General features: G+C 33.4%; 1 long non-coding RNA gene across 1 annotated transcript; it reads right to left on the reverse strand.

Annotated features, from left to right (window-relative positions):
- Nucleotides 1–1,627: 1,627 nt before the first annotated feature.
- LOC144574256 (uncharacterized) lies at nt 1,628–4,683 on the reverse strand. Its single transcript, XR_013518155.1, has 2 exons — nt 4,600–4,683; nt 1,628–2,516 (listed from the first exon to the last, which is right to left on the reverse strand). It is a non-coding gene; the product is annotated as an uncharacterized LOC144574256 (long non-coding RNA).
- Between the last annotated feature and the right edge of the window lie 3,953 nt (nt 4,684–8,636).

The raw sequence follows: 8,636 nt of genomic DNA on the forward strand, positions 1-8,636 counted from the left end.
GAGAGACCCACTTGCACTATTTTTGGATGACACCGGATTAAATCTTATATTTTCAAAGTTAAAATAGTCGATTCAAACCATTCAACATGATGGATATATTAAAATGTGCTTGTAGATCAAATTTTACATTTTTTTTTTACTATTTATTAAGATGGGTACAAAAATTCAATGGTCTGAAAACAATGATTTTGTAAAATACTTAATAAATAGTAAAAAAAAATATAACAAAATGTAAAATTTGATCTGCAAGCACATTTTAATATATCCATTATGTTGAACAAACTGGATCGAAAGGTGTAATTGGGGGTCACCAAAACTGTGTAAGTGGATCCCTCCTATATATATATATATATATATATATATATATATATATATATATATATATATATTTATGAGTACGAAAATTGTATTGTTTTAAGTTTATAACTTGATTGGTTTAAAATCAAATTCTATTGAATTGGTTTCAAATAATGAATTCAATTCGTTAAAGCTAATCTACTTCACAAGTGATGAGTTTATATGTAAATTTTATATTTATTTAATTAAATACTATAGTCATACTGTTAAAATAAAAAATGCTTATAAGTTAATTTTATTGTACTAATTTTATATCATTTTCTGAGTACCAGAATTTATACTAAATTAATTGAAATAAATTATATGCAAAATAAAATTAAAAATGCTTATAAGTTAATTTTATTGTACTAATTTTATATTATTTTCTGAGTGTCGGAATTTATACTAAAATTGAAAAAAATTATAAATTTTGCATATAATGTTTCAATTATAAAATAGATCAGTTTCAACAATTTAAGCAATACATAAGATTTTGAAGTTAACCAATATACTTCATGAAGAGATTAAGAACAAGCAAGATTATTTCAATGCATATAACTCCATCTTTATAATATAGATTTAACATATCATAGGCAAAATAGTTGATATGTTGAAGAACCAGCCTTTGATTTATTAACAAAATGTTCTTCATATAGAAGGTTGTAGGTTTGAAACCTAAAAAGAGCAATCAATCATTTGTGGATTTAAATAGTTAGATGAACTTGACATCTAACCTTTACTAAAATAAATAAATAAATAAATAAAAACTAATATGATTTTGGCAGCTTTCTTTTTTTTGAAAACCTAATAGTGACTATCAGATAAAGTTACACCTGTCTTTTGAAGACAGTTCCAACTACCATTACGACATAATTGCAACCAAAAAATATAATAGCAAGAACACATCAGAAAGAACAACATAATTAACTATTGAATATTGATTCAAAATTAACAACACCGAATTAGAAGCCTATGATTCAGTGGAGATAACGTGTCTACCAGAAATAGAAGTCTGTGACGTGTCTACCAAAAATAGAAGTCTATGTTAGAGGATTTGGTGGTTCACTAAGTTAGATTCTGCTATAGGCATGTAGTGGAGTTAGTTGTTTCCTTATTTACTCTAGACAAAATTAGTGCAGGTAGTGAGGTTAGTTTTTCTAAAATTAGTTGAGTCATGAGTTGTAGTAGGTTTCTAAATTTAGTCTTTTTGTTTAGCTATAAATTCAGATGTACTTTATATCCAAATTAATGAAGCAATAGAAGTTAATTTCAGCAGCAAATTTCTTCTCTCTGTTGTTGTATCCTTCCAAAATTTCCAACAAATTGGTATCAGAGCCAGGTTCATCAACCTGAGGGCGTTTTCATGTCAGAAAACGGCAGCACCATCGTGAATGTCACACAACCAGCAATTCCTCTCTTCAAAGGCAAGAATTATGAGTTTTGGAGTATCAAGATGTCGACCTTGTTCAAGTCCCATGGTTTATGGGACTTGATAGCAAATGGAGTTCCTAATCCAGATCCTAATCCGCAAGAAAATCAGAAAAAAAGATGTAAGGGCGCTATTCTTCATCCAACAAGCAGTGCATGACACCATCTTCTCGAAAATTGCAGCAGCCACCAACGCAAAGGAGGCATAGACAGCCCTGGAAATAATATTTCGAGTACTCGAGTCATGGCAATCAAACTTCAAGGCCTATGCAGGGACTTTGAAACATTGCAGATGAACAAGGAAGAATCTGTGCAAATTTTTCTCTCACGAGTACACGAGGTGGTCAACCAAATTCGAGCATTTGGAGACACCATGGAAGAGAAGACGGTGGTGGCAAAAGTGTTAAGGAGCCTAACACTCAAGTTTGATCATGTAGTTGCAGCAATTGAAGAGTCCAAAGATCTTGTAACCTACACCTTTGATGAACTCATGGGATCACTGTAGACTCATGAATTAAGGATGTCAAAGGTTGAAGATAAAGGCGATGGCAAGGCATTTTACATGAAGGGGGAGTCATCAAGAGGCCAATCTAATGGCTACCCAAGAGGCAGAGGAAGAGGAAGAAATCATTCGAGCAGAGGCAGCCACAATCCCAGCAGAGGAGGCAGAGGTCGAGGTAGAAGCAATCAATCAAATACATACGATGATTCCAATAGGGACGTTCAATGCTATTATTGCAACAAGTATGGCACTGCCTGTTAGTTTGTAATAATCTAAAAGTCAATAATACAATAATTTATCATAAAGTTTTGTTCATGAATTGAATGTTTATCATTTTGTTGCCTTGAGTATTATTGCATTTATGGATCATTTCGAGTTCATGATTGAAATTGTGAAACTCCATAATATAGATGATATATACTCTTAAATAGTCACTGACCAAGGTAATTAGCAGGAACACTAATTACCGCGATAAGGTTAGTATGTGGATTAAAATATGGTTAAGTTTTACAAACCACTTGACACGAGATGTCATTTTAATCACATAGATACATGTTCTAGGAGCATGGTATTTGATAGACCCCGAATGAGACATTAAATAGAATTGTGTTCGTGTGATTTATGTTTTCATTCAGTGTCACGTTCTAAAGTATGAGGTATTTAACGTTCTAAAGTATGAGGTATTTATCGTTCCCACTGAGAAATATGTATGTGTGATTGTTATCTACCGCGGTCCGTAAAAAGCAGTCATAACGGTAGCATTCCCATATGTATAGCTTAGCTGAGGAAGTGATAGTCTACCAAGAATACTATTTGTCCCTCGTATCTCTATACGAGCTATAGCATCACTGGGCCCCTTGGTAGAGTTAGATTATCTGCATGCGGTATAATTACAAGAGTAATTATATTTGATAATCTGCTCAAGATCAAGAAAAGATTAAGTTTGCAAGGATGACACACATCTACCTTGAAACTAATCTGATAGCTATAAGACAAAAGAATTGACACAAGTAAATAGTTTACTGGATCGTGATATTGTACAGTACAGCATCATCTGTGTAATCGGATGGTCATGATGTGTTGCCAGATACCACTCATGATTATAGAAGTTAAAACAGTTTTAACTCTGTTTACCAACATAACACAGATCCTATTGGGTCACACCATATAGGAGCTACTCGGAAAATCTTACTGATTAATTATAAATTGATTATAATTAATATTAAGATGGTTATAATTAATTATACGTGATATAATTAAATTATAAATGTCATTTAGAATGACAAGCAGAAACAACGGTTAATTTATAAACGTACACGTTACGTTGTATAAAAGTTACCGAACAACAACCGAAAAGAAATATAATTGTATATGACAATTATATATATTTGATTTGGATTTTAATTTGTTAATTATAGATTTGAATTATGGGTTTAAAAGCCAAAAATAATCAAAGCCTTAATTAAAATTAAAAGCCCAAAGTCAAAGCCCAAAATCAAAGCCTTTTACTATTCATGCCTTAATGGGCCAAGGGCAAAATGGTCATTTCATACCTATGCCACCTTGCATGACACCTTAGGGTGTAGAAGCATGGAGAAGAGTGTGGAAGGGTGTGGAAGGGGTATTTTGGTCTTTTCACATATTAAAGGATGAGGTGTCAAGGGTTTTTGGTAAATAGATTTGTTTTGAGGGGTATTTCGGTCTTTTGCGAACCTCCTCAAAACACTATAAATAGAGGGGTGAGGGTAGAGAGAAAACTTACTAATTCACATGTTAATCTGATTACTTCGTTAATCGGTTTTTCCTCTCTTCCCTGATTTCGGTTATTACGAGATTCGGAAAAAAAATATATTTTTGCAAACTCTGCGGTATTTCTTGTTTTGCTTTTTAAGTGAAACAGAATAACTTGGAGTCTTAAATATATTTAATTTGTCCCTTTTTCGGTGAATAGTGTTTCTGCAGAATTCTGCGGTTGACGGTATTTCTGACAGAAGAAATAAACCGCTCTCCGGTTAGTCCTGGTGGATAACCGATAGAGGTATCACACGTGTGATACTCCGAGTCGATTCCTTCCCTGGTGTAGCTCTTCTCGCTCGGTCTGCATTCCAACTGTGATTTGGAAACAATGTATAAACATGTTATATTAATCTATTTAATTGATAAATAGATTTAAAGCTTTAGAAAATCAATTATGGAGTAGATATGTAAATAGGATTAAATGGATCTTCTTGATTCATTTAATCCGTAGCTTAAGGTAGATGTAAAAAATTTTGTTTTACTCTTTCCGCACCTTAAGCTAAATCAATGGGTTTGAACCGTTGATAAAACCCAACACTGCCAAGCAGAATGCTACAAGAAACAAAGTAAAGAAAGTCAAGCAAATTATACAAAAGAGGAGGATGCGCAACCAACTCTCTGTTGGGTTTTGACTGTTCAAACTCATTGATTAATTATGTTGGAGTTTTGACTGTTCAAACCCATTGATTAATCATGTTGGGGTTTTGACTGTTCAAACTCATTTATATGCTTAAGGTGCGGAAAGAGTAAAACAAAACTTTTACATCTACCTTAAGCTAAGGATTAAATAAATCAAGAAGATTCGTTTAATCCTATTTACAGATCTACTCCATAATTGATTTTCTAAAACATTAAATCTATTTATCAATTAAATAGATTAATATAACATGTTTATACCTTGTTTCCAAATCACAGTTGGAATGCAGACCGAGCGAGTAGAGCCTCACCAGGGAAGGAATCGACTCGGAGTATCACACGTGTGATACCTCTATTAGTTATCCACCAGGACTAACCAGAGAGCGGTTTATTTCTTTTGCCAGAAATACTATAAACCGCGGTATTATGCAAAAACACTATTCACTAAAAAGTTCGTTTCAATCAGATTTGCTAATTAAACCAAATCTGAAATACCGCGAAAATTCAGTAAAACACTATTCACCAATCGAAAAACCGTAAATAGAGAAAGAGAGAAATCTAATTAACGAAGTAATCAGATTAACACGTGAATTAGTGAGTTTTCTCTTTCACCTATGCCCCTCTATTTATATGCAAATGAGAAGGTTCGCCAAAAGACCGAAATACCCCCGTACTTGACAAAATTACATTTTTGCCATTTTGGATGTGGCATTCAAATTTGATTTTGCAACTTCATATTGGTTAGATTAGTTTAATGGATTATAAACCCATTAACCCAAACCCACTATGAATAGTAAATATCCAAATCAAATATGTATAATTGTCATGTACAAATATATTCGTTTACGGTTTTCGTTTGGTAATTTTTATACAACATGTCAAACACGTTTATAAACAAACCTGTGTTTCTGTTTGTCATTCTAAATGACGTACAATTAATTTAATTAATTATACCAAGTATAACTAATTATAACCATTAGTTTTTGCTTTGTCATTTTTAACATGACAAATATAATTTAATTATAACACGTATAATTAATTATAACCATCTTAATATTGATCATAACCAATTTATAATCAATCACAATAAGATTATCCGATTAACTCCTATATGTGATGTGCGCAAAAACGTATGCACAATGTTTCAGTACAATGATGTACTTTTTAAACCTTTAACACACGTTTGAGTTAAATTGCAAGTGCACAATTCTATCAAAGTAGTATTTGAGGTGTCGAACTGCAGGGAGTACGATAAAAACTTAGTTTAAACTTTAGTAATAAATTTCAGAAAATAAAATAAAGTAAAGTGCAATAAAAGTAAATTGGGGGGGTTTTGTTCTAACAATTCCTAAGGTTGGGTTCAATACCCAAAAGAAAGGAGTTTGAAACAATAATTGTAAATAAAAGTAAAAGAAAGGAATTGATTTGCTTTCAAGATTTAGAGATCTAGGGGTCTTTGGTCTACAATCCCTTGCTAACTCTATCTATTCAGTATTTGTTTGAATTCATGTATGATTTGATGAGGTTTCTAACCTAAAGTGTTAAAAAGGGTCACGGTCGTGAATTAATAACTTGCCTAGATAATTTCGGACTTCACGGTCGTTCTTCACCCTAATTATCTAGACCCATTAAGCTCTTGTTAGCCTATATTGACTAATTACTTAATCAATATAGGTGTCCTAAGTAGGGGTTTGACTTCACGGTCGTTCTTCACCAAACCCTAACCCTTAATTTCTATAGTTCCGGTTATAGGTATCAAAGTACGGTCGCTTCTAACCTAAAACCTAAGATATTTGTGTTTATAATTTAGTACTCTCCTCTCATCCTTCTTTGGATCTTTTGCTTAACAAACCGATTCCAAAGCGGGACTACCGCGATTTCAAGTACTAAACTATGTAATCAACACAAATGATAAATCACAGAAATTAACAATCAAATCCCATAAAACAATCATAATAAAAACAAATAACCGAATAAAATAGAATCAAACAAGTTCATGCATTGACCTAGACCCCTAGAGAGAGATCTACTCCTTCATGGAGAGATCCATTACAAAAATTGGCAAAGTAAGAAAAAATGAAATAAAAGAAGTAATTACACCCTTTAACAAATCAAAAACCTCTATCTTGCCGACTTCTTGCTCAGGAAACCCTTCTTCTCTTTGCTTGAAAGTTTTCATTTTCTCCAGAATTTATCGCTAAGTATTGTGTATATAGAGAGAGAATGAAAGAGGAAGAGAGATGTGAGAGATGGAAAGAGATGAGGATGGATGGATGGATCCTGTAAATGGGAATGAACCTCATCTTTTATAGCCAAGGACCATGCCCAATTAAGAGGCTGGGAAGTGGAGTTAGTGGGTGCTATATTTGGATTTTTTCCCATGATGACTTGTCCATGTTTGACAGTAAAAACGTGTCCATCATGCGCCAAAAATAGAAACGCTGTCCAAAAACGTGTATTTCTGGCTGTCTGCGAATTTAATGCATCCGAACGACTCCAAATTTCCTTTTTTAGTTACTCATGTTGTAGATATTCTTCCTAGCTTTCCAAAAAGTGGTCGCAAGCCTAAATCGGAGCTACGAGTCAAAAGTTATGGCTATTTTAAGATCAGGCTCCAGTTATGCGTTCTGCTATAGTGCGTCTGCACTGCTACAGTACCATCCGCACTGGGATCCGCACTGCGGCTGCATCAAGATCCGTACTAGGCTCGGACTTTTCCTGTGCGCCCGGAGTGCGGCTGCATCGAGATCCGTGCGTCCGCATCAATATCCGTTCATCCGCACGAATTTTGATGTACAACTTATTATACCTTTTTAAAATTGGCGCGCGTCCAGAAATCCATCTAAGTACTTAGTGCAGTCATATCGCAAACCGTGTGTCCACACTGAGCATTTTTCTTCGGTTTTCTTCATTTTTCTTCATTTCCTGCAAGTTAAAATCAAGCAAACACAGTAACTTGATTCTAAGTGTATTCTATTCACTTTATATTCAAAATACAAGATATTTGGTATTTTTTCGTGATAAAAATCAGATCGAATATGTATATAATTTAGGCCTATCAATATGGTGTGACCCAATAGGATCTGTGTTATGTTGGTAAATAGAATTAAAACTGTTTTAACTTCTATAATCATAGGAGTCATCTGGCAGTATACACTATGACCATCCAATTACACAGATGATGATGTACTGTACAATATCACGATCCAGTAAACAATTTACTTGTGTCTGTTCTTCTGTCTCATAGCTATCAGATCAGTTTCAAGGTAAATGTGTGTCATCCTTGCTAACTGTATCTTTTCTTGATCTTGAGTAGATTATCAAATATAATTACTCTTGTAATTATACCGCATGCAGATAATCTAACTCTACCAAGGGGCCCAGTGATGCTATAGCTCGTATAGAGATACGAGGAACAAATAGTATTCTTGGCAGACTATCATTTCCTCAGCTAAGCTATACGTATGGAAATGCTACCGTTATGACTGCTTTTTACGGACAGCGTTAGATAACACTCAGACATACATATTTCTTAGTGGGAATGATAAATACCTCATACTTTAGAACTTGACACTGAATGAAAACATAAATGACACGAACACAATTCTATTTAATGTTTTATTCGGGGTCTGTCAAATACCATGTTCCTAGAACATGTATCCATGTGATTAAAATGACATCTCGTGTCAAGTGGTTTGTAAAACTTAACCATCTTTTAATCCACATGCTAACCTTATCGCAGTAATTAGTGTTCCTGCTAATTACCTTGGTCAGTGACTTTTAAGAGTATATATTATCTATATTATGGAGTTTCACAATTTCAGTCATGAACTCGAAATGATCAATAATTTCAATAATACTCAAGGCAACAAAATGATATATAAATAAAAATTCAATTCATGAACAAAGCTTTGTGATAATTTATCGTATTATTGAC

The sequence above is a fragment of the Carex rostrata genome, chromosome 22, assembly GCF_964058835.1.
Source record: "Carex rostrata chromosome 22, lpCarRost1.2, whole genome shotgun sequence".
NCBI lineage: Eukaryota > Viridiplantae > Streptophyta > Magnoliopsida > Poales > Cyperaceae > Carex > Carex rostrata.